A 6,135-nucleotide genomic window follows, 5' to 3' on the forward strand; every position below is an offset into this window, starting at 1 on the left:
CTTGTCTCCAATCACACCAGCTGCCAATTGTCTTTAACAGCATAAATGCATAGTTACCCATAGGCCTTTGGCAAATGTATGACCTGACTAGAAAGTGTGTCGTGGTTGGGTTGGAACCAAAAATAGGTACAAAAATGTACAAACAGCTAAACGACTAAAATAGAAAACAGTAAATGGACAGATAAGATTCTGTATATGTGTCAGTTTGAACCAGTGAACAGTATTCAACAGTTTAAATCTAAATAATTAATTATTGACAGTAGTTAAAGCTTTACTGATAATGATTAATGATAAGAACTTATTTAGAGCATTATTTATGACCCTGTGCTAAAGATCAAAGGAACGGTAGGGAATGTACTTAACAGCTATGGAAATAGTGTGTATTTGTGTGTGTGTGTGTGTGTGTGTGTGTGATTTCAAATCATAAATGGGCTGTATCCGACAGATAATGCAGCAGGGGACACGGTTATGTAAGTGAGAAAGTCCGCTGGGACTGAGCTGAGTGGCACAACCATTCAGCCATCTATTTTTCAATGAATACATTAGCGAGAGAAGAATATTTGTATCTGAAATCCTGTTTTGTTTGATTGCTTGTCCAAAATTTCTCCATCACTGATGGTGACGGTGAAAAAAGAGGTAACATGGCAACTGATGCAAAAGCGTGTTTTTCTACTTATTCAACAGGTACCATGAGTCACACTGATAATGGGACATTTATCGTGTACCCTAATGTTCCCAATTAGTTCACTGATTTGCACTGTTAATGCAGACGGGCAGTTGATGACGAGGACTGTGGTAATTTTATGCAAAATGGGTAAAAGATTGTGTTTTTTTTATAACTGGTCAATGGAAGTTACTGAAAAGAAAACGTTTTCATGGGATTACTGATTGTACTACTGATACTACTGATACTATAATACTGGGTGTGGGGGCCTCAGGTGTGAAGACCTAACACCGTCGTGGAAACAATTCAAGATATCTGCACCTTTCACAAAGTCAAATTTATAATTTAAGACATTTTAAATGCAGTGTTGGAAAGGACATTTACCCACATATTGTAGCCTACTTCAGTACAAATTTGAGGTATTTGTACTTTACTTGAGTATTTACATTTTATGTTACTTGCTAATGAAATATTGTAGGCTATGCTACTACACTGTATTGTACCGTACTACATTTATTTGAAAATTGTAGTTGCAGTGCAGATTAAGATTATCAATACAAAATATTATCAACAAATAAATTATGATTAATTATTATAGGTGAAGATAAGACTTTCTTGATCCCTGGAAATAAATGTACAGGCTACACAGATGTATAGTAAGTTATTAAAAGAAACTCTACCTTTACCAGCTGCAACATTAAAGTGACTGTAATGCCCAATGATTACTTTAAAAGTAAATTTACTGATGGTAGGCTGTTATTTCAATGACCATACTTGCTTGTTAGTCAGTACTTGTTTTTATTGCTGTTTATAGTAGTTATGCTTTTTTCAGTAAAGCACTTTAACTTTGTTAAGAAAAGCTCCATATCAGGGGTCTTCAACGTTTTCCAGGCCAAGGACCCCCAAACTGATGGCGAGATGGAGCGGGGACCCCCTAATTATATATATTGTAAAAAATTGTGTTATATCAAACTGGTCCTATAGTGCCATGTGTGCGTTGATGACTGAAAGACATCTTCTGCCTCCATTTATCTGTTTACTACAGTGTGTTGAATTCATGTTAATGTGTATTTAAAGACATTTCAATAAGTGGAAAAAAGTTGCAGGGGGGGGGGGGGGGGGGGGGGGAATATAAAAAAAAAGTCTAATCAACCAAAACTTTCGCAACCCCCATGCAGTACCTCGCGGACCCTCTGTTGAAGACCCCTGCTCTATATGATAACCAGGGGTGAAAGATGTATTCAGATCCTTTAAAGTACTAATACTAGTACTAATGCCACACTGTGAAAATACTCTGTTACAATTAAAAGCCATACATAGGCATGCATAGGAAATGTTTCTTAAGTAAGTATCTTTAAAATCTACTTAAAGTAAAGTTTAAGTAAAATTACTCACATTTTAATAACTGGACACGTCCAAAATAGTTCCGTAAATTAACTAAGGGTTGTAGGCCTATATATTGTTGGTTAGTGTAATTTATACTAAAACATCATATTTTATAAACTACATGTGTTTTGCGTGGAAGAAATCTTAATTTGTAAAGTAACTCGTAACTAAAGCTGTCAGATGATATTTCTCACTGAAATGTGGTGGAGTGGACGTAGAAAGTGGCATTAAAAGAAAAGACTTAGGTAAAGTACAAGTATATTCAGTGTATTGGAAATTAGGTACAGTACTTGAGTAAATGTACTTAGTTACATTCCACCACTGATGATAACCGACCTGAGTACTTCTACCACCACTGGGGAAGGTCCACTGCGTGGTGAGTTGAACTGGCTGACATGTTATTAACCACTGTGTCCTCACTGGTGTGTGTCTCAGCAGCCAGCGAGACTGCAGACTGTTGCACACACACCCGCTGCCATCTGCTACAGGGTCATGATTCCTGATGGTATGATGTCAGCTCATTAGGTTGCTGTAGGCTACACACCGGCCGAGTGTGTTTGTGTGCGATCCACTATGGGGAGAAAACAGGTCACCATGAAAGCCATTAGTCGGGGTTAGAGAAAGAAAGAAAAAGTCAAACATAACGTAATGGACGGTTCTAATGTTACAAGAATATGGTTGCTCTGAACTTCAGAGGTGCTCGCAGGCAAATATTTCCTTCAGACAACATAGCTAGCATTTCCCCGGTTGCCAGTGTTTTTGTTAAGCTAAGCTATCTAACGGTTTCCTGGCTATAGCTTTATAAATAGCAAACACACCAGCATGCTATTGATCTTCTCAACTAACTCTTGGCAAGAAAACTATTACATGCATGTGATATCTTTAAACGCATGCCCTGTGGGGTATGCTGATGCGTCAGGGGAGCTTTATGACTCTCAGTTTTAATGCTGTTATTTAGTCAATATAGTCAATTAAAAGCCCCAAAGAGAACATTTTTCAATATTTTAATAGTAGAAAATTAAAGATGAGCCTATTCTCCTGTAGGCCAGCAAGTAGCTTTAGCCGATGCTAAGGATTCTTCGAGTGTAATGGCATTGGGAGGTCAAAGCAATTCAGCCATTTAAACCCTCCACAGCTGGATGATGAATGGTGTAGCATTCAGTCCAATCTGAGTCCATGTTCTCACACAAGTAAATAGCTTGTAGAAGGCGAATTTGTGAACTTTAAGGTAGCTTTTGTGTCACTTTCTCAATCTTTCTCCCCTCCTGTTTATAGATATTTAATTACAAAGAAATGGTGGTAGAAAGATATATTTGACTCACTTCTTCATTCTCACACATCTTTTCCATCAATTACAGGTTATCACATATGTTTCCAACATAAAAAGCGAATAATTACTATTTTACCTAAATGTATTAGATTGTGTTTGTCGATGTTTTTTGGGCAGGGAATTATTTCAGAAGAAGCTGTCATGAAAACCTACTGCTAAACTGAATGTGGGTATTATATACAGTGTAAGGGCCCCATCTAGTGTATTTAAGATGGTGAATACTTTAGCTGAACTCAAGTGAGTGTGAGGAAAAGACAGACGCTGTCTCTCATTCCATACTACAGTAACCAGTTGAAAGAAAATGGTAAGAGGTATGAATAATAAGTATGATACACGTAATATCTTAAAATATAGTGTTATATATGTGCAGTACTGTTTATGTAATTTTTTTACAAACTATTAAGTAGTAATACAATTTTAGGAAAAATACATGAAATCAATAGAAAAGAACAAATGCTACAGCATATAATACAATTCTAACAACATAGTAGTTATAGTGTTTTATTATCTAGTGATATAATATACAAAGTGAATGCAACGTGTCACTTGAAGTGTCCCATGACCTGCGATTCCTTTGTGCATTGCATTGTGGCACAATGGTGTACATCAAGAAATAATAATTTCTTAGTATACATACTGAACTTTTTTTAGTGTTTTTTAAGTGTATCACTTGTCCATTGTAAACACCCTGCAGACACAGGAAAAGAGCACACCTAGAAGTGGGTTTCTGGTATTTTGATAATTTTTGATTTAACTGCCTCAGTTCACCTACATTACAAACAGATGAAATGCTGCATGCTTTCTACAACAGTCAACAGATGTGCACAGACGGGTGTTCTGTAAATCATTTAAAACCCATTAGCAGGCTGCAGATGCAGATAATACTACTGGAGAAATGTATTTAAAAACATTTTGCAGATGGCTTCAAACGGTGTTCAAGCAATATCCACAAACCATCAAGCAGATGTGCAATCTTAAGTAAATGTCGAAAAAACAAAAAAACAGAAACTCATCTTCTTATAAACTTACATACATCATATGCAGCCAGTCTCTTGATTGTTTGCTGACACGGGGAGTTGCTGGAGGTCAGGGTCCTACAGGTCACGTTGGATTGTCTCTCAGGGGAAGATCTGGACATTAAAAACATTCACATTTTGCACACATGCTCACTGACAGTGCCTTCACAAATAAAACAGCCTGCAGAAGAAAAAAAAAACCTTTTCAAAGTGTGTAGAATGTGTCGCTGACAAGCTGTAGAGAAAGGTCAGGCAACGTGAGACTACTCGCTACTAACAGAGCAACTTTCAATGGGGGCAATTTAGTAGATAAATACATTCCAGCAACCACGTCATTATCTCACCGTTTACTCATCTGGGAAGTGATGGACCTCACCGCTGCAGAAATTAGGGACTGTTCATTTTTATTTAAGGGGCTACCGGAGGAGTTTTGGGACCTTCAGTAAAAAAAAAAGACCCTCCCTTTGCAACCAATACATTTTTCTATCACCATCCAAAATGATTGGGAAGAAATACAGAATACTCCCCAATAATTTATTGATGACCTTAATATTGAAAGCTTGCACTGGTTTGCACTTGGCAAAGACAAAGATAGATATCCATTATGTTTTCAAAACCAGGACATGTTAGACTCAACCTCTGCTTCTCATCTTACACATCACTCTCCACTAGTATGATAGTCATGGCCATTTCAGTAGAAATCAGTGGTAGAGAAAAGCTCGCTGACCGGGCTGTCACTCACACACAGCGGCCACAAAGCTTTTCCCTTTACTAGACTGCCAGTGGATAGACATACCAGACATGAAACCCTTAACATACCCTAGACATGAAAGGGGGGGAGAGAGATGGGGGGGATGACACGCAGCAATGGGCCGCAGGCTGGATTTGAACCCACGCCGCTGCAGGACTCGGCCAACATGGGACACTCTTACTGGGCGAGCCAGAGGACGCCCCCAATTGGCTGTCCTAAAATTTACTGGAAGTTGTTAAATGATGTCATAGGTTCATTTGCATAAAGCTTAGTGGGTGTCAGCAAGGTAGATAAAAAGAAAAAAAAATCTTTAGCCAATTAATCACAAATTCAATCCAGGAATTTATTTTATCTTATAATTATTACTAGGTAGCCTATCTAAAAAGAACTTCTACAAGAAAGTAATAAGTAAAGTGTATTTGTATACCACCTATCACAGATAAAAATCCCAAAGTGCTTCACAAAATTAAATACAATTACAACATATTTAAAAAAAAAAAAAAAAAAGAATGGAGGGAAAAAGATCAATAAAGAATTCTCAAAGGCTTACTTGCCCAGGGCAAGGCTAGCTCAGCGGCGTCCCGCTGTCTCTCCTCTCCTAACAACTGCAATGTTTCATTTTAAATGGACATGCCACTTTGAAATATTGCTGTTTTCATGAAAACAAAAGTTGGGCGACCCTCCCCCCGACCGATCACCATTTCTAGCCACTGGGGGACCATGCGCAGGCTGGGGGAACTCATAGTAATGTTAAAAAAACTCTCAAAGTAAAGTTTTCATGCCATGGGACCTTTAAACCAAGAGCACAGATTATGACTCTGTGTGTACAGTTCGTTAAAAATGTCGTTTCAATTTTTTACAAGAAGAAAAATTGTACAAGTAAATTTTTTCTACCTGAAAATCAATGGCCTTACCTTATTTTCTGTGATAAACATGTATTCCTGACTCAATTCAGTAAATTATTCTGGATATGACCACTTATGTTTTT

Source organism: Etheostoma spectabile, chromosome 3 (genome assembly GCF_008692095.1).
Source record: "Etheostoma spectabile isolate EspeVRDwgs_2016 chromosome 3, UIUC_Espe_1.0, whole genome shotgun sequence".
Classification (NCBI taxonomy): Eukaryota; Metazoa; Chordata; class Actinopteri; order Perciformes; family Percidae; genus Etheostoma; species Etheostoma spectabile.